A 21,761-nucleotide genomic window follows, 5' to 3' on the forward strand; every position below is an offset into this window, starting at 1 on the left:
TTAAACGCAGACATAATTTGTGGAAAACACTTTTATATCGCTGTTCTACTTTAAATCCCGGGGATTTGTTTTTTTTTTCGGAAGCTCATAAAATTAACATTCGGCTTTGTAAGAGAGAAATATATTGTTACAAAATTAAATGGTTTACAAAAGTTACAATTAAAAATTTCCAAATTTCAAACAAGAAGTATTCTATGAAATTGAAAAATTTGATTTTAGGTTCGTTTTAGTAATAGAATTGAAGTATGGAATAACCGAAATGTGCTGAACGTCAACGTGACATTAATCCCTTGAACGATAATTTCAAAGTAAATGGTAACCCCTTTTTTGTTGGCACAGGTGTGAAGATTGATGCACCTACTTTTTTGTTGGTAGAGGTTCTTCACACCAAAAGGCGGCGTTTAAAAGTTCTGAATGCATACCAATAATTTCCGCGTTTATCGCATAATCAGCTAACGACCTAATTAGACCGTATGACGGGACATACGCCTGTAGGGATGAGATGAAGGATTAAATAAAAAAAAAACAGAATAAAAGATGAATTTGGCAACACTGAAGAAAAATGAAATGAAATAAATTTCTATGTCAGCGTTTTATATTTTGGCAACACTAGGCATAACAAAGTCAGTCCTTGATCAATTCTTGTGAGCGACTTACTTTCGGTTTCTTGCGGTTTCTACGCTTACTATCGTTCCTGAGGTTACGGTTCCTTACGGTTCCTACTGTTCCTACAGTTTCTACGGTTCGTCGGTTCCTTTATTTCCTATGCTTCCTTTCAGATCGTATAGTTTGTACGGTTCTTTACGGTTCATTACGGTTCCTACGGTTCGTTACAGTTCGTACGGTGTCTACGGTTCCTACGGTTCGTACGGTCCTCACTGTTCGTACGGTTCCTTACGGTTCGTACGATTCTTACAGTTCATTACGGTTCGTACTGTTTCAACGGTTCCTACCGTTCGTACGGTTCCTACGGTTCCTTACGGTTCGCACGGTTCTTATGGTGCCTACGGTTCCTACGGTTTCTTACAGTTTCTACGGTTCTTAAAAGCTCCTTAGAGTTCCTACGGTTCCTACGGTTCCTTACAGTTCGTATGGTTCCTACGGTTTCCTACGGATCGTACGGTTCCTACGGTTCCTTAGAGTTCGTACGGTTTCTTACGGTTCATATGGTTCGTTACGGTTCGTTCGGTATCTAAGGTTCCTACGGTTCGTACGGTTTATACGGTTCCTACGGTTCGTACGGTTTCTTACGGTTCTTACGGTGCATATGGTTCTACGCTTTCTTACAATTTCTGCGGTTCTTAAAAGTTCCTTAGAGTTTCTTCGATTCCTATGGTTCCTTACAATACGTACGGTTTCTACGGTTTCCTATGGTTCGTACGGTTCCCACGGTTTCTTACAGTTCGTATGGTTCCTCACGGTTCATACGGTTCGTTACAGTTCGTACGGTTCTTACGGTTCATTACGGTTCGTACTGTTCCAACGGTTCCTACGGTTCCTACGGTTTCTTACAGTTTCTGCGGTTCTTAAACGTTCCTTAGAGTTCCTACGGTTCCTTGCAGTTCGTACGGTTCCTACGGTTTACTACGGATCGTATGGTTAAAACGGTTCCGTACAGTTCGTACGGTTCCTTACGGTTCCTTACGGTTCCTGCGGGGCGTACGGTTCGTTACGGTTCGTTCGGTGTCTAAGGTTCCTACGGTGCATAAGGTTCGTATGGTTCTAACGATTCATACGGTTTAAACGGTTCCTTACGGTTCGTACGGTTCGTACGTTTCCTACGGTTCTTTCGGTTCCTTACGGTTCGTACGGTTCTATCGGTGCCTACGGTGCATACGGTTCCTACGGTTTCTTACAGTTTCTACGGTTCTTAAAGGTTCCTTAGAGTTCCTTCGTTTTGTACGGTTCCTTACGGTTCTTACGGTTCCCTACAGTTCGTATGGTTCCTACAGTTCCTACCGGTTCGTACGGCTCCTTACGGTTCGTACTGTTCCAACGGTTCCTACCGTTCGTACGGTTCATACGGTTCCTACTGTTCCTGCGGTTTCTTACGGTTCGTGCGGTTCGTACGGTTCCTACGATTCGTGGATCCTACGATTCCTACGGTTCCTTACGGTTCACACGGTTACGGTGCCTACGGTGCATACGGTTCCTACGGTTTCTTACAGTTTCTACGGTTCTTAAATATTCCTTAGAGTTCCTACGTTTTGTACGGTTTTTTACGGTTCTTACGGTTCCCTACAGTTCGTATGGTTCCTACGGTTTCCTAGGGATCGTACGGTTCCTTACGGTTCGAACGGTGTCTACGGTTTCTACGGTTTGAACGGTGTATACGGCTTCTTACGGTTCCTACGGTTCTCACAGTTCTTACGGTTCTCACGGTTCATACGGTTCCTACGGTTCTCAAGGTTCGTACGGTTCTCACGGTTCCTAACGGTTTGTACTGTTCCTACGGTCCCTACTGTTCGTACGGTTGTTCCTACGGTTCCTATGGTTCCTTACAGTTCGTACTGTTCCTACGATTCCTACCGTTCGTACGGTTTTTACCGTTCGTACGGTTTTTACCGTTCGTACGGTTCCTACGGTTCCTTGCGGTTCGCACGGTTCATACTGTGCCTACGGTTCCTACGGTTTCTTACAGTTTCCACGATTTTTAAGGGTTCCTTAGGGTTCCTACGGTTTCTACGGTTCCTACGGTTTCTTACAGTTTCTACGATTCCCAAGGGTTCCTTAGGTTTCCCACGGTTTGTACGGTTCCTACGGTTTCTACAGTTTCTACGGTTCCTTACGGTTCGTACGGTTCCTACGGTTTCTAACAGTTTCTACGGTTCTTTAGGCTTCCTTAGGGTTTGTACGGTTCCTACAGTTCCTTACGGTTCCCACGGTTCCCTACGATTCCTTCGGTTCCTACGGTTCCTACGGTTCCTTACGGTTCGCACGGTTCATACGGTGCCTACGGTTCCTACGGTTTCTTACAGTTTCTACGATTCTTAAGGGTTTCTTAGAGTTCCTACGGTCTGTACGGTTCCTATAGTTTCTTACAGTTTCTACGGTTCTTAAGGGTTGCTTAGGGTTTCTACGGTTTGTACGGTTCCTACAGTTCCTTACGGTTCCTACGGTTCCTACAGTTCGTACGGTTCCTATGGTTCGTACGGTTCGCACGGTTCATACGGTGGCCACGGTGCCTACGGTTCCTACGGTTTCTTACAGTTTTTATGGTTCTTAAGAGTTTCTTAGGGTTCGTTCGGTTTGCACGGTTCCTTACGGTTCGTACGGTTTCTACGGTTCTTTCGGTTCCTACAGCTCCTAGCCGCGAGAGAAACGATGCGGAGAACAAATCGTACGCACAGGTACTGTCACAAATGAGATCTTCTTACCAAATTAGCTGAAAACATCCAGGGATTAGGCGGAACCGTACAGATGATATTATCTTGATAACAGAGAAAGTTCATGGAAACCCAGTTAAGTTTCACTCAGTTGAAAAGCTGGTGATCGTGTAACGGATTGATGAGCAACTGCTAGACAAGCCAGTAGCCTACAAATACGGAACCTCAAGGTCGGCTGGCTACTGGGTAACCAAAGTCATCTCGGATAAAATACAAGAAACCGGGAATTTAATGTAAACTGTAGTTTTTCATTTATCTCTCTTGTGGCGTGTTGTTAGTGTGTGAAAAACAATGTTCTGTGTGGCCTGTAATTGTTTCACTAACCGTGATGTACTGCTGTTACTTCTGCGTCACGACGTCGTAGTTCCGACAGCAGGGGGGCTGTCGATGTATTTGCGTATCGACGGGGTACCGAAATCATCAGCGCCAACGGGCGTTGTTGAAATCAGTCGCTGCAATCGTCTTTCTTCTTTGGTTTTTAATAGGCCTGCCCATGAAAGTGCCCCGTATCCGGACAGGCCGAGAAGAGAAGTCCTGCTTGAGAGTTATGGATCCGTAGAACCCGAGGACGAAGATGTTGGTCCTTTACGTGTTAGGCGCGAGACCACAAAGGGTTAGGGACGAGACAATTAAGTATCCGGGTGAACTCCGTGTACGTTCACAAACACTATACAGGAACTTGACTTCACACACGTAATCCTGGTACAGAAGAGAGAGAAAAACGTAAGCAAGCTTCCTTTTCGACTATTTCATTCCATTTTCCAAGTGATCCTCCTTTTCCTCCATTGAAAGCAGCTCGCAGCAAACGAGCCAACTGTGGTGCTCTATTGGTGTCAGACAGTACAAGAACATGAATTTTCTAGCTTAAACATTAAAAAATACGACACAAAAATTCAATAATTCCAACCGGCTAAAACCGTTAAAGTCAATTATCCTGATGAGGTGACAGAAGAAAACGAGCTGCGTAACGCGTAAGGTTCGCAATGTGGAATCGCAGGGATGAAGCCACACTTCGGCTTAGGGTCGGTCGCATAACAACGGAACACAAGTCGCACTTGTACAGCTGTCAGTGAGCAAAGCAAATTAAGTGCCTCAAGTTGTAAGGATTTTAGTGGAATGGTCGATGTGCCGAATTACTTACCTCCTACTTATAACCAACCAGGTGCTACCGGTGTTTGGCCACAGGGCCTTCGAATGTCATCCCAAGTAATATTTCAGTTTTTATAGCTGTCTACTAGTACAAGTTTCAGTTTCATAAGATGCTTAAAGGACCTAGTAAAACATTCGTTGTCCCTTGGGGTAGTGTCGACGAGAGAGACTAATGTTGACGGTTTGGTGCGTCTGGCCACGTCTTGACCAGCTGCACGAAGCCAGCGATTTGCTCAATGCGTACGGATGTTTGACAAAACGATCACGTAACAGGTGACGCTGGGTGCTCGACCGTCCGAAAGGCTCTGGCGCAACTATCGTGATCGTCGTAATCGTGGTCGTTACACTACCATAATTGCCCTTAAAGCGTCGAAACAAGGTGCAAGTGTATAAACACGGAGAAAGATGAAAGCGTAACATGGTCATGGCGAACCGGTGTAAAATGTCTCACCATCGGGTTACTTTAGGGTAGAGTGCGTCCGATCCCACGAGTTAATCTACAAAGATAAAGCATCACCTTCTGCGTAGTGGATCTCAGGGATACTTTGCATGTGTGGTATGATAAGTCCACCGGCAGGGAGTATCCGAGTATTGCCGATCCATAAGAGTGAAGCTTAGGGGATAATGCTGTGCTGCCACAGGCGTGTATCTTGGATAAGCTGCTCTCGCCGGACAAAAAAGTGTGAATCTTAAGTCAACAAGAGTGAAAGTCGACCTTGAATCGTTAGAGGAGAGGTCAGGACTTGAGTCGTGGAGATCCGAGGTCGTTGCTGATAGAGTGGATTCGATTTTGAGTATTGCCTTGAAGCGTGCTAGTACGATGGACCTCATAGCCTTCCACTGTTAGTGTGTTAAACAGTTTAAGGTGGCCATTAAGTCAGTTGCACCAGGTAGACTTTGTGGCGTACGGGGTACAATGTTACTTGTAACATTGTATATTGTATCATAATGAGTCGTCCAATCGCACCCAGAGTAGCAAACTGGGAGGTCGCAGTACGGTTTCCCAAATTTTATCGTAGAGTTCAATTGATTTAAAAAACTAACATTTGTTAAAATTGCACTACTTTCTGTTTCTGAGAGTCTCATATAGGATTTCCATAGAGAACGTAAAAAATTAAGGAAGAAAAAGTGCAACTACCCATTCAGTTTCAAAAATATTTAAGCTTTACCGAATCTCTGTAAATTTTCAAATGGCTTAAAGTTTAGTATAAACACGTTTTGATCGATCATCTCAACAGATGATAGAAGTTCAACGAGAACTTCACAACGTCAACAGGGCAAACATGTTTTTGGCTTGTATCACTCATTGTATACTTTTCACGGGCCCTTCAACAGGCAGTACGATTAATGGATTACTCCCGCAATGTTTGAACGATGTTGAATGACGAATGAACGCAACAAAATTCGTCCTCTTGAAATGTTGCCCCAAAGATGGTTGCTAAACAACAACAAATCTGCCGCTTCTCCAAACACAAAGCCCGTAAGCTGAATTCAGCAAAATCGCCCGGCCGTGTAAAGAGAGAAGGATGGTTTTCCGTTTTTCTTTTTTACTTTCACCCTGGAACAACAATCGAATGAAACCGTTTGAGCAAACGACGTTTTCGTTGACTGAGTGAGTACTTTACCTATAGGTAAGTAGAGCAAGGATATTTTTCTTAGGACGTAAAAACCATACCGAGGGGATAGAAAGAAAGTGGAATAGACGCCTTTTGGAAAGCTAGCTTCTTTATTGGCCCAGAGCGACAAAGACCATGCTGGACGATTTCCATCAATGTTTATTTATTGCTTGAAAATTCTGAGCCATGGCTGGACCATGCAGAAGGTGCTCGATTCATGGTGTTGCCCATAATGTTCGGAAGATCCGGATGGTCTTCGGCACCTGGTGGGCGGAAGCCGTGTTTTTTTCGAGTGAAGTTAACAGTGTTTCGTGTTTCATGACTTTCGAGTCCATTGGAGCTTTTGAGAGGGGTTTTCTTAGAAAACTCACCCGAACCGCCTGTGTCCAATAAAGGAAGTGTTTTTCAAAATGCGATCAGGAGATGGTTGAGACTTGTGCTATGGGAGACGCCTCAAATTTCATAAATAATTTGGTTTCGACATTAATATAATTATCTGTTCTGATCCTTGGAACTAGAGTGATAATTAATCAAACTGTGATTTTAAAGAAAAGTGACAAACGGATTTCTCCCACAACGAGAATCCAATAATCTATATCTATATCTATATATATAAAAAGCAATTTCTGTATGTTTGTTTGTTTGTTTGTTTGTTTGTTTGTTTGTTTGTTTGTCCTCTATAGACTCAGTCGTCTTAAGAGCTAGAGAGCTGAAATTTGGCATGGATGCTCATTAGGGCCAGGAAGGATGAAAAATGTTTTCAGATTTCCGGAAGACCCCTTCTGAAGGGGGTCGTCCATACAAGACAAATATTGTTTTCTCGATATTGACGTTACTTTTCGTCGGATCGTGTTGAAAATTTGCACATGAGTGTTTTGAAAGACGAGCAATCGATTTCAGGTGTCATATTTTGTGTAAGGGGTCAGCCAAAGGGGTCGTCCATATTAAATATTTACTGTTTTTGTTATATTGACGTTATTATACATCGTATTTAGCTGAAAATTGGTACACGATAGTTTTGAGTGACGTGCAATCGATCTAAGGTATCAAATTCAGTGTAAGAGGCCGGCAAAAGGGGCCGTCCATATAAATTTTTCAATATCATAGTGATATTGACGTTTTTATACATTGGATTGGGATGAAAATTTGAACATAGGAATTATTAGGGACAAAAAATTGATTCACTTATCCAAATTACAAACAGGGATCTGCCAAAGGGGTCGTCCATATTAACTATTCACTGTTAATGCGATATTATCGTTAATATACATCGGATTCAGATGAAAATTGGTACACGAGAGTTTTGAGGGATGAGTAATTGATTTCAGGTATAAAATTCAGTGTAAGGGGCCGACAAAAGGGGTCGTCCATATTAACCTTTAAATATTTTTGCAATATCGTCGTTATTTGACATCGGATTGGAATGAAAACTTGCGCACGGTAATTTTCGAGGACGGGCAATCGATTTCAGCTGTCAAATGTTTCGCCAGGGGTCGACGAAAGGGGTCGTCCATATTAATTAATTTTTCTCTTTTTTAAGCAATACTGACGTTATTATGCAATGGATTGCTTTGCAAATTTGCACACGAGAGTTTTGAGGGAAGGGCAATCAATTCCAGATATCAAAGATTAAATTAAAGGTCACCGAAATGGGTTAAACTTTTTGGCAATAATTGCGTTGTTATGCAACGATCGAGTCGAAATTTATACACGTGGTTTTTTGCCTCGGTAAATTGATTCCTGATTTAAAATTAAGTAGCAGACAACAGAAAAAGTGATCGTCAAACATTTTTGCAATTATCACTTAACAATTAATCCGAAGTGCATCTGGAAAATGCTTGGCAATAGACTTTCATTCAAACTGTTCTTGACATATTCCAAGTTGAATGCGAAACGGAGTTCGTATGGGATCAGCTAAGGCTATGATCATTTAGTATCCGGGCACTTTATTTCGATGATAGCTACGTTAATGGAACTCGGACATGCAAAACTTTAGTATCGTTGTGTTGGTTATGAAAAGGACTATCTTGCCTATTTTTGATAGATTTTTAAGTTAACGTGTGTTTGAGATATATACGATGCAAAAAGACATGTTAAAAAAAATTTTGCACAAATTTGCTCCTTTTACGCATTTTGCGCCTCGAAAATTCTTCATTGTTTACTTGAAAGGTCATGAAATGTAGATTTTCTCTGATTTTTTTTTCGGACCAAATGGTTAAGAAGTATAAGGAGCCACTCTAGGATCCATAAGAAGTTCAAACCAACCATCGGAGTGCAACCCTTGATCTTAAATATGGTAAAAAGTCTATGGTTATTGGGGATAACTGAATGCAGACTCCTAAAATAATGCAAAACATCCATTTCCTGCAGGCAAAAAGTGTTGCCTGACTAGTAGACTCCAAGTAAATAACTAATAATGATCAGTTTCAAAGATCGCCATCTGTGCATCCGGTTTTTACGCAATATGACAGATGTATTCTGATGGACAAACAAAATTATGTTAAAACCGGATTTCAGATATCAAATTCTTCAAGATGCCTTCTCATGAAACGGTTCCAACCAGATTCCAATTGCTTTTTCTAGGTGATTTTGTGTAAAATATCATGATTTTGCAAAGGTTTTGCTTCTGTGGTTAAAAAAATAAATCAATACATGACTGAAAAAAGTGTGCAAAGATAAAAAAGAGATTTTATGAAAAAGTTAGTTTTTCTTGAAATCATTAATACATATTTTTTTTTATATTTTTACATTAAATGTCATTTTAACACCTTCATTTCCTCCATATAAAGTTTTTCGATCAAATGAATAGTTTTTAAAATACACACGTTTGTAACTGCCCGGATACTAAATGATCATAGCCTTAGTAGGGGAAAACTGTACAAGACGCACCAGCGGGGTAAAATGGCCCATGTCATTCTTTCTCAAATATACACTAACCTTCGGCTTCGAATGATGTTTTTCTTCATTATTATTGTAGCAAACAAGCTTTTTCATCATTCAATAGATAAAAAGTTCACAAAATCTACTTTAGTTCTTAGAAACAGAGGAATTAATGGAATCAGCGTGAAACTTGTAATTTTTCATAAGTTACATATAAGGTTTTATGGTAAAACAGCCTGCGCAATCTGATCAAACTACAGCTTATCGTTTTACCACTCATGTGCACTTTCGGAAGACTATAAATATTTTGTTGTATTTTATTAACTTCCTACTAATTTTATCCAAAATCAAACATATGAAAATTGGGGCAGAATGCCCATAAGACCACGTGTTTTACGCTCAAATATTGAATGCTGTTAACTTTTGAGAAAACCCGAATACCAAAACAAAATGCCTTTCTTTTTATTTGCTGACTCCCAAATGACGATAACATTGCATAATTATAACAAATTTCGTCCTTGTTCGAGTTAAAACGGTGCACCAATATTCGATTCGAAAAAATTATCGGCCGCCATGTTTGCCGCGATATCACTATATCAGTCGAAAAAATTGAATTTCGTTGCCTACTTGAAGGCGTTTTATATATAAGGATATTAAAAAGTGTATATTGAAAAGCGAAATTTTCGATGAGTTTAGCAATACTAAATGAGTTTTAGCCAAAGAATGGTAGTTTACAAAACTACGATGAACATGTAATTAAACATTTGGTGTTTCAATAATTACATTCCGTATAATCATTGTTCTATTTCTTACCAACCTTCCTGTTTGGTGCGTTCTGTCCACTAGTTTTGGCGTTGTACCCCGCGGTTTGTTTTCTGGCTGTTTTAGTTTTTTTACAAAAATATAGTCAAAATCGAGTTTTTATCATATTTTTTCTTTTCGATAATACGTAGATTTCATCCTTGAATCGTCGTCAACTTTCAATTTGGTTCTTAAATGATTGGTATCGCTATAAATAACAATTATGCTTAGCTGGTGCGTTTTGTACAGTTTTACCCTATATATATATAAAGCAATTTCTGTGGGTTTTTTGTTTGTTTATTTGTTTGTTTGTCCACTATAGGCTCAGCCATCTTAAGAGCTAGAGAGCTGAAATTTGGCATAGATGCTCATTAGGACCAGGAATGATGAAAAATGTTTTCAGATTTTCGGATGACCCCTTGTAAAGGGGGTCGTCCATACAAGACAAATATTGTTTTCGCGATATTGACGTTATTTATCGTCGGATTGTGATAAAAATTTGCACATAGGGGGTTTGAGAGATGAGAAATTGATTCCAGGTATTGAATTTTGTGTCAGGGGTCGGCAAAAGGGGTTGTCCATTTGAACTGTTCAGTGTTTTTAACTATATTGACGTTATTATGCATTGGATTGATATGAAAATTTGCATAAGAGTATTTTGAGGAAAGATCAATCGATTCCAATTTTCAAACTCAGGGTCAATGATCGGCCAAAGGGGTCGTCCATATTAAAACTGTTTTTGAGATATTAATGCTTAAATACATTGGATTAAGATGGAAACTTGGTATGTGGGAGTTTCAAGGAACGAGTAATTGCTTTCAGGAGTCGAATTTTTATTCAGAGGTCTGCGATAAGGGTCGTCCATATAAACTGTTCAATGTTTTTACGGTATTGACGTTATTATGCATTGGATTGAGATGAAAATTTCCACATAGAAGTTTTGAGGGACGCTCAATTGATTCAGATTTAAAATTTCGAGTCAGGTCGGCAAAAATGGTCGTCCATGTTATCTGTTCATTGTTTTTGCTATATTGGGGGTTATTCAGAGAAGAAACATTAGTATGAATGAGCTCCAGAAATCGATCACAGGACATTTGAGCTGAAACTTCTAGCCTAGAGTGGTTTCTGAAGTCGGCACAACGAGGTGACGTCACGAGGCACATCACGTCACGTGATTCTCAGACTAAGCCCCATTGTTTTGTTTATACATCGAATTATAATGAAAATTTGCACATGGGAGTTTTACAGCACATGTAATTGATTTCACGTGTCAAATTTTGACAAGGAATCAGTAAAAGCGTTTGTCTTAAAAAAATTTCGAATTTTTTTTTTGCAATATTTACATTGTTAGGCATCATATCGAGGCATAAATTTAAACATGAGAGTTTTGCAGGACGAGGAATCGACTCCTGATAATAAACTTTCTATAAAATGACAGAAAAAGGGGTCGTCCACATTTACTGTTTAATGTTTTTGCAATAATTGTTTTATTATGCATGAGATCCAGACAAAAATTCGTTCACGGGTGTTTTACAAAACGGACAAATGATTTTTGAATTAAAATTTTTAATAAGACGACAGAAAAGGAGTCGATAACATTGCCTTTTAAATATTTTAGACATAATTTCGTTGTTGTGCATCCGAAAAAGATAAAAATTCATACACGGGTGTTCTCTTCGACAGTCAATAAATTTTTTATTTTAAATTTCCATTTGGTAGACAAGCAAAAAGGGTGCTTGCAAATTCTGTTTAGTATTTTTAGCAAATCATCAGCTTTAAAGTTAAAAGCGAAACGAAGTTCGTACGGGATCAGCTAGTTAACTTATAAATGAGGAATAACAAATTGCATACCCGTTTTTTGACACGGAATTTCTATCGAGCAATTAACTTTGTTACGAATATATTAAACGATATGATATGATATCGCATGATTTTTTTTTTAAATCATGACCACCAAAAAATTTATGTTTTGATGTTTGAACTGTTGCTTCAGTCTTAGAAGAAAAAAAACAATTAATGTGGATTGGAAAGTTGACGTTTTTAACACGTATTGGCATTTTTAGATTATAAAAATATGAATCACATTATTTTTGATGAAGTTTCAAATGTAGCTGTTTTCGAACTTTTGTCAATTTAAAATTCTTTAGTCTATTTGAACACTTAAACTCAATTTTCACAGGATTTTAAGCTTATTAACGACAGCTGTTTTCAATAACATACCGATTCTAGTAAAGTAATTATTCTTCGATCCTAGTAAAGTAATTATGTACAAAATATATTTAAAAAACAACTATCTATAAAATGTAAAGATGCCAAAATGAGTTAAATTCAGTCAACTTTTCAATCCACTATTCAAATTTTTTGACTGTGACTGAAAAAGTTTTGAAGGTTTTAACACCACTTGTTTAGATGTTTAACATTTTTAGCATTTGGTAGCCGATTCTGAAGCATGTTTTGTGCGGTTTTTGTGTCTATGGCTTTGATTGATGTTAAAATTATCGATCGTAGCTGAATATTGTCTGAAAATAATATAAGAGCTTTCAAAACTATTTATTATCTACAAATTGGTTGAGATGCAAAATAGATATCGCGATTTAAAAAAAGAACCTCAAAATGACACTTTTGATCTTTCATTTTGTCTAGGCTACCAGAGAGCGTCCGCAAAGAAGCATAAAAGCTAAATACAAAATTTCCTGAAATTCCTTAAAAAAATTAGTTTAAATGCTCATGAATAAAATTACAAGCCATCAAACTTCCAATAGTGTTAATATGACACTCTACAGCGGACTAGGGTCTAAATAAAATTTATCGCATTTAGAAATTTAACAGTTTCCATAAACAAGACAAGAAATGGAACTAAATAATAAATTACAACAAATAACTTGTTTATTTGTGGCTCCAGAGAGTGATCACTGTATAGTACTACTGGACTGTATTTCCTCCAGAGAGGCCCAATGAACACACCACCTTTGAAAATTGTTAAAATTTTCGAAAATTTTGGGAGTTATGAACTCTGATGAGGGAATATTACATGAAATAACGGATCCTCAAAGTTTTTGTTTGTTTTGTTTACTTTTATGAGATCTTGCATGATATAAATGAACAAACGGTTTCGAAAGCGTTGACACACTAAGGCGAACATATTCCCACCGTTATATTTGTGCCAAACATAATTTTCGAAATATTGAAAGTGTCCGTCTTACTCGACTTTCACCTATGTGTAAATCTTTTCAAGTTCAATTATGAATGTTTCCAAAACTTCTCATGCCAGTATAAAATTTATGTTTGGATTTTTTTTAAGTACACTGAGTTTAAAAAACTTCAAACCAAGGTCGTTTAGGGGGTTTAGGGGTTAACACACCCATGTAAAGTTTTTCCATGTAAAGTTTTCAGTTTAAGAAATTTATCGTAGTAATAGTAAGTTACCTGTTCGCAAAACTTATTTAAAAATAAGTGTTAATAAACATGTCAGAAAAGTGGTTCGCCTCAGTAAATTCTATAAAAAGGTTTTTAAAATGGTATGAAGTTTTCATTGAAACAAATTTTTTTTTAAATGTTAAAATAACATAGCTTTTTGATCTACATATTTAATTTGTATTTTCAAATAAATTTGTCGGATTTTATAGTATAGTGTTTTGAAGTTTTCTAATAAGTTGACCACATTTAAGAGTCAAAAAATTTTATTTTTTTTAATTTTTTGTAAACATTTTGCTTTGGTTGGGTGGAAAAATATGCAAAGCTTATGTTTTAAACTAAGCACTTGAAAGCATGCACTTATTTTTTATAATTGAAATTATTTTTTTTTGTTTATTTGTGACACTTTACCAATGTTTTGGCATTCGTGTCAAATAATTTAAAATAATCTTTTTTGAATCGATCATGATTTTTCAGTTAATCTATGAAAAGTTCCAAAAATAATTACAGGCAGCAACTTGAAAGTTAAATTTCAACGCTTTTTTTAAATATGCCTTTATTAGTCTTGTAATCATTACATTCAAGCTTTATTATCACAGTTAATTAAGTGTTCAGATCAATTATGATCAATTCAACTGTTTGATTAAGTAAACTCTAAACATTGTTTATTCGATGAATACGGTACCGAGCCAAAACATTCGCTAAAAATATACGCTAACCTAAACCGAAAAATGGGAAACATGACGGCTAGAAAGGATTTTCTAGTCAAATTCGATTTGAATTTGCCAATTTGAAATTTTCATGAATTTTTCTTTTTTTATTTCTATCAGTTTTTTTATTGATCATTTAAGAAATCACCCATTTCCCAACCTGAGCTTTATCATTATAATCTTTTCCTGATGAATTGAACATTTTGTATTATTAACATAATTTAGTTATTGTTGTGAAATTCTTAAATCAACTTTTATAGGAAGAATTTTATTAGAAAATATGATTATATTTCTGACTTCCATCACTGGCACTCTTGAAATAAATTTTATTTTCTTTTAATCAAAATAAATTCAATCATCAACTTTGTGTTTTGAATAAATTTTCTTGTTCAAAATGGATTTTTCCACGAGAATTCATACTGCAAAACATGGTTAATTGTTTTTTCAAATGGTTAATTGCGGATCTGATCATCTAAAATTCATTTTAGGATCCGGACTTAATTTCATTGAAATCTGGTCTAGAATTTTTGTATTCTATTTCTGTGCACTGATTCATATGTTCGAAATTTTAAATCCAACCAAATTACTAGTTCAGAAAAAGGAACATAGTTTTGAATATTTCTCAATGAATTACCGAGTTTAATGTGCATTTTTGGTATTTATATATATTGACCTTAAAATTTTATTCAAGAACGGGTGCCGAAAAATTTTCACAAGGAGTGGCCCTGAGCAAAAACGCCAAATCTACTTTCCAGAGAATCCTGAATGCAGCTAGAAGCACTCACCAAGGATTTAACAGGAATTTTTCCTTAGGAGTCCTAAATGGTGAGTCCGTTCCTTATTATTTTATCGCGGATGATTTTTTTAAATCTTTAACAGCATAAGTTTTTAAAAATAAAACTTTTTTTCAAACGGTCATCCTTGAGTTGATTTAGAAGGATCTGTTTGCAAATTTTGAAAGCAATAACATTGGATCCATGATTATGACACAACGCGTTTATTCAAATATATTTTCATTTGATTTTTTTTATTCGGTACGTTCTATTGTCGTGTTTAAACTTTTCATTTTTCAAAACACAAGAAAAGCAAAAAGATAAGATAAAAAATTACTTTAGATTTTAAATCTATTGTTTAGTTTTATTCAAACTTTAACCTTCCGTTTCTTTAAAAAAAAGTTAGTTTGTAATAGATTTTCTATGAAAAAATAAAAAAAATTAATAAATGATCAAACATTTAAAGCAGAAAACCTAGACTTAACTGTAAATATAAGAGTTTCACTAAGAATTAACAAGAAATTGTGGAAAAAATATTAGTCTAAGATGATCGTACTAGTAAAAAGTGCTTCTGGTCATATCCTTTCACTCATATTTTGAACAACATTATATTTGCTAAGATGCAGAAGTGACCTCGGTCCTAATGCACAACATTGATCTTTTATCCACTTTACTCTTTTCCAAACTATCTATAGGCTACTAGGACGTTGCCGGCGTCGTTATTGATGATCAAAGAGAGAGCATCAATTTTGGGCATTATGAATGTACTGCCAATCCTAGGCAACATTATTCTGACCTTTGATCAAAATTGATGGCCTCGGTCAATCATGGAGTAACAACCATTGGCGATGTGAAACAAGTTCTACTGAGCCACGCCAGTGATCATGGAATTGGAAATGTATTTAAAATCATTAAAATTAAAAAAAAATCTAAAAACATGGAATTACCCATTATTTAAAAAAAATTATTAATCGTTTCGGGATCAATGATTTATGGTGGATGTGATTAGTCAATCAAGCTAAGCTAAGCTTATTTGATCGAAATTGTAAAAATGCACTGGAAAAAGATGTGTCGATTTTAAGTGGTACACTTTGTTCGTAGAAAATCACCTTCAACTAACTCAAAATTTTAAGCAAAACCTTTATTTACCTTCTTTAATGTTCTCGGCGCCGTACTCTATCCATATGAGCTCACATCCTTTACCAAATCAATAAGGATAACCTGTCGTGGTTTGCCACTTAAGGGGGGGGTAGGGTCTAACATTTTCAAAAAATCAATTTTTTTATTTTTTTATTTTCTTATTGTAAAACATTTCAAGAATGTTGTGTCAAATTTTCAAGTCAATTGAAGCAAAACTGTGGAAGTTATAGGCCTTTATCTCCTGCTATCTAATACTGCAAGAAAGCAAGAACAGAAACTTTAAACGCGTTTTTCTCGAAAGCACATTTTTAAAGTCCGTGGACATCGTCATTTGAAAACTACTTATCCGATTCTTTTCAAATTTGGAACACATTTTCTATATATAAAATACCAGACCCCAACGTTTTTCTTTTTTGATTTTTTTATTTTGGGGAGACTTTACAGGTGAAAAATGGCGGATTTTTAAGTGAAAAATCGTAGTTTTTACTTCAAACAGCCACAAAAATTTCATAAAAATATTTTTAAGCTAAATAAAAACGTTGGGGTCCAGAAAAACATCTATTAAAAATATTTTGCTCTGATTTTTTGACTTCAGATGATTCTGTGCTGAGATACAGTGTCCACCGCAAATACTGTTTTCTAAAAGGCATCCTCGAAAATGCTCCGTCACCGGCTCATTTTTCAATATTTTTCTACAAAAAAATTACTATATGTTCTTTTAACAATGCTTTGTATAATGCAAAAAATTTGAAAACATTTGTTTGAACGATAGTTCCAGAAAAAAATCGTAAAAATGGTGTTTTTTTATACCCGTTAGACCCTACCCCCCCCTTAACCTTTCATGAGTAAAGCCCTCATTCTTAAGCCTGTTAACCCAGCCCTGTTCATCCATAAACATCAAGTTTTGCTGAAACCTTGGCCCTATTCCACTGGATCCCATTCCTTCGGGCGATTTTCCCGTTCTCCTTTAAGAACTCTAATCGAATCACTTTGGGAAATCGTTTTGCGAGCACTTTACGACTATTACCATTATTTGGTACATTCTTCCACTTCAGCATCGGTCAATCACAAGTATATATTTGTTGGGGGGCGGGATTCCCTGGTTTTAATTTAATCACTCCCCCTCCCGATACACTACAAGTCTAGGGAACAATACCAGACTTGTCCAAGACTATTCGTCGTCGTCGTCCTCGGCGCCATTCCTTCACTTCTTTGTTGGACCGCTATCGATGTCCGAAGGGATAGCTCAATATAATGTGAAGGATCGGTCACTCCACAACCCTCGGAAAATGACTTATTAATTATTCAAACTTTCACAAATAATATTCCCACCCTTCCGTTCTATCTCTCTCACTCACTCGCACTTATTGTTGAGCTGCTGCTAGCCTCTTGACTCGATGGCAGAGGTCAAACGACGGATGCTTGGCCAGCTATTAAAAGGAAAGCTTCTGTATACACATTCACCCGACTCCGGGTTCAAATCTCGGTCGATCAATAGCGCTGCTGTAGGAGAGTTGTTGGGCACTGCACAACAACACTCATTAATTTATTCTAGGTAGGAGCTTATTTAGAACAAACTTCTCTGCACAAGGGTTTTTGATATTCCCGATTTCTATCCGGCGGCTATTCACTTATACATTCAACACCGTCCTTTGGTTGGCTCTCATTTGAATACCTTTGATCGAGTGGCACTGATAGTGGCATCCAGGGTCTAATCTCAAAGTTTTTCGTGAGGGTACAACGAAAAACTAAAGGACGACTTGCCTCGGCAGACATTAGATCAATCGAAATTATTCCACTGAAACCCATCGGCTACGAACCACAATATCGATTAATATTATTCAATTTCACGCACGTTGTGAAGTTTCTCACTGTTTAATTTCAACCCTATTTTCACGTTACACACGTTGGGGTAGCTTCTAATATCATGTGTCGTTTTGCTCGAAGAAGCTCTTGCTTCCACCGGAAACTGCCATAGGCTAGGATCGTATCACAACCCACACTCTTGACATTCCACGGATTTCCACCTTTCTGCTGATTTTTATTGCTCCTTTGGACCATAAGCAGTTTCCTTAAATCCAATGTTAGACACCGTTACACCTTCAAAAAAATCACCACTGTTAACCGAAACTCCACACGCGGCGCACCACTTGGCGATGTTATCCTTATCCGATGACGTGCCGATGAGAACTGAACCTATCGGAGTTGAGCCTTTCGACAGTAAGCCGCTACCAGCTGGTTGAACCACCCACATTCCACCCACCCACCAACCACACCCACTGGCAATGGAAACCGCCAGCCTTCAAAACAATACACCCCACACCCCCACAACGGAGAAGATCATTCCGGGAGGAGGCCGGGCCCCAAACCAGAATCCGGTTCATCCAAATGTACACAAATAATGCGTGTCTTCGTGCCTGGACCGAGTGTTCATCCGTTCGGGATGAACATTCGAACATCCAAAAATTTGTACCCCACAGCCACAACCCCAATCGAACACGAACCACCCTCAAACATGAACCTGTTGATCTCCCCTTTCTCATACAGGCTCACGGTAGCTCCCAGCAGCTGACTGCTCAACAAAACATAAACGAACGGTCGCTCGTCGGAAGCACGTGTTTACATTCGAACAAAACAAAAGAAAAACGACAGTCCTCCGGTTGATGACGTCAGCGTCATATCAGTAGGAGGATGAGAAACAGAGACCTACTCTTATTTTACTCCTGCGAATCGCGCGTTGGATCGTTGTTGGACACGCGACAGCGATGTCCCCCACTTCGTACAAACCGCGGTTGCAGATCAATTGAAGACTTTGAAGGAGCGATAATAAAAATAAGTCGTTTTATTGGGGGGGTTCCCACCGCAATTCAATCAGCCAGCCCGCAATGAATTGTTCAATCAAAAGTAGTAGTAACAGATTTCATGTGAGGTATTTTTTTCATCTGAAATTAGCTTTAAACTTATTTAGTTTTCGGCTTTTAATGTTGATAGAAATTAAAATGTGTTTTATCGAACGGTAGGAATAAACAATATGAGACTGTTCACAGAAAACGAAAAAAAAAATTATTGTGTTGAACAAAATATTTGCAGCTGGTATCAGATAAAAAAACACTGGTTTGAATCTTTTAAAAAGATAACTTTTTCCGAGAGTAAACTGTCTTAAACTCGTTATCATAAGCTTCGATAATAAAAAAAAAAAACCATTTATAAAAGTTCTCTAAATGTAATATGTAGTATGAATGATATTTTTTTGCATTTGTTGATAGAACATCATTTCTGAACATTAAATTTTAAATGAGATTATTTAAACTCATTTGCGAGGTTCTGGTTCCGTATTATAAAAGTCAAAATTGTATTCCTTTTTTCATGTTTCGGATTCTGTATCCAATTTAGGATTCTCAATTTTCGATTTGAATCATCATAAGAATATAGATATGGAAAGCTGTTTTTTTTTTGTTTCGATTATATTCGTTTTACCATCTTTATGGCATTCGCGACTTTATCAACGTTACAGTTGGTGGATCATTATTGAAAAACTTATCCGGTACAACTGTGTTCGATGTTTTACTCTTAAGCTCGAACTCGCGGACATCGGCTCAGGAGACAACAGACTTGCCAACTGAGCTATATCACAAGCCCTTGGAAAGCTGTTTTGAAATCATCGTTCAAATTTAAACTTTTTGAAAAAAAAAAATTGGAAACAATCCCGAGTTTTTGATTCGAAGTTCCTTAACATTATTCTTAAGCAGAGTTCAAACATGTCAAAGCTTCAAAATGGCGATCCAGAATTGAACACTCAGAATCAGATTCCTAATTCGAAATTCATATTTTAACACATTACGGAATGCGAAAAAAATCTAAGCCGGAAAACACCAAAATTCGGCATTCTATATCTCATAAACCACTGGAGATTATTGTACCAAATTAGTATCTATTAAGTATTCTAGATTTTTGTGTTACAACGACAAAACGAGATATCTCGTATTTGGTTTGCAATGTGTTAATTCAGATTCGCAAGTCGGATTAAACTTAAATAATTGAAACAATACATTCAGATTCAAATCAAAGATTCATGACTGAGGCTTATAAAACAGATTTCAATTCTTGGCTTGTATTTTAAATCAGATTTGGAGTATGAATTCAGAAATTGTTTTTTGTACATTTCAGAAACCATATTTTGAATTCAGGTTCATAATTTAGATTTCGAATTAATATACAAAACTCAGATTAAGACTCAGCTCGTAAATTAGTTACACAATCAAATTAATACAGTAAGGACCGCGATAAATATAAGTCAAAAACTCCGATATTCGACATTCTATATCTCGGAAACCACTCGACCAAATTCTACAAATTGAGTATCTCTGAACTGCCGAAACTGTTGTGTTTAACCCTTTAATATCTCGGAAACGCGTGGATATTTTTGAGTGATGTATTCACTAAAAATATTTTAGAGATTAATAGACATTTGCCCATTGTATTTTTATCATGAAACAATCATGTATGTGTGAGATATTGAACAAAGTATTTGGAAAATCGCTGTTAATTTAAAATTCAAACAAATTTTTAAATCTAAATCAATCACAAACGCTTTCCTGCAGCCAATTAACCCTTCGTTTCATGATTTTTTATTTTTCCTTAAAAATGATTTTAAACAGTTTAAAATGATGAGTACATCAAGAAAAAAAATCAAAATATAATACGATTATTCCATTTTTCCATACATTAATTGTTGCAAATTTGTTACTTTATGAAACGAAGGGTTAACAAGGTTGGAAGAAATTTACAAAATCGTATTGAAATAAATTAAGACTTTCAAAAAATATTTTTCAACTTTGATGGGCCATAACTTTTATAATACTCAAAATAACGGCTTCATACCTGTATAGTTGTATTATTCGAGTTAAAATGTTATTATTTCACTGAATCAATAACTGCTTCTCTCATTTAAAACAAAGTCATGCATAAAAGGGTTAATTCTGTGAAATTTGTAATATTTGTAACACATGTAACACACTCGCGCAAGAGATAAAACGAAATATCTACTCATGTGTTAAAATGATCAAAATGCCTATTTCGTAGGGGAATTAAAATCACAATTAAATTGTAGAATTTGAGTTTATTTTGAAAGTTTTTTAATTTTCAAAAACTGGATTATATTTATAAAAAATCTTCTACAGGATTTTGATTATGGAATTGACTTTTAATAAAAATATTTTCTGATAAAGAAGCATGTAATCTTCTCGTAAAATATTTAACAGAGAATTCTTTTTTGTGTAATGATTAACATTTATCTAAAATCTTAAATATGGAAGAATCAAATTTAATTCACAAAAATTAAATCTTCTTTTGAAATTTTTATTTATCAAACGATCAAATCTCAAGAGCTGGATAAATTAAGGTAATTTGATTTGAGCTAGGATAGATTGTTTATGAAATTTAATTCCATGTTCAATTCAAATAAGCTGAATTCGCCAGATTTTTTTTAACAAATTCAAAGATTTCAACCATCGATGAAAGTCAGTTTCCCTTTTAATTACTAAAGGATTTCATGTACAAATCTAGCTTGAAGTTTAAAAGATTTTAGGATGAGGTTGCCAGATTGCCCGGTTTTATCCGGGTTTGCCCGGTTTTATCCGGGTTTGCCCGGATATTTGATACAAAATTTGGGAACAGTCTGGCCCGGCCCGGTTCCCGGATTTCATTGAAAAGAGCCTGGATTTTGTCCTGATTTTTTCATTTAATTTGGCAAATCTCTTTTAATGAAAAAATATTTTTTTCAATATTTTTTAACTTTATTTTAGTTGAGTAATTTCTGGGTTTTGACAAAATTAACCCGTATATTTCCCGGATTTTTGGTCGTCAATTTAGAAATAAAATTCCCGGATTTTG

General features: G+C 36.6%; 1 protein-coding gene across 1 annotated transcript in view; it reads right to left on the reverse strand.

Annotated features, from left to right (window-relative positions):
• LOC129752295 (uncharacterized) overlaps positions 1-18,029 on the reverse strand; it is a 409,138-nt gene extending 391,109 nt beyond the window's left edge. Inside the window, exons 1-2 of the mRNA XM_055748085.1 lie at positions 16,897-18,029; positions 15,879-15,985 (exon numbers count right to left, since the gene is read on the reverse strand). The gene's annotated coding sequence lies outside the window, so the exon portion shown is untranslated. The remainder of the gene's footprint in view (positions 1-15,878; positions 15,986-16,896) is intronic.
• Between the last annotated feature and the right edge of the window lie 3,732 nt (positions 18,030-21,761).

This window comes from Uranotaenia lowii, chromosome 3 (assembly GCF_029784155.1).
Source record: "Uranotaenia lowii strain MFRU-FL chromosome 3, ASM2978415v1, whole genome shotgun sequence".
Taxonomy (NCBI): domain Eukaryota; kingdom Metazoa; phylum Arthropoda; class Insecta; order Diptera; family Culicidae; genus Uranotaenia; species Uranotaenia lowii.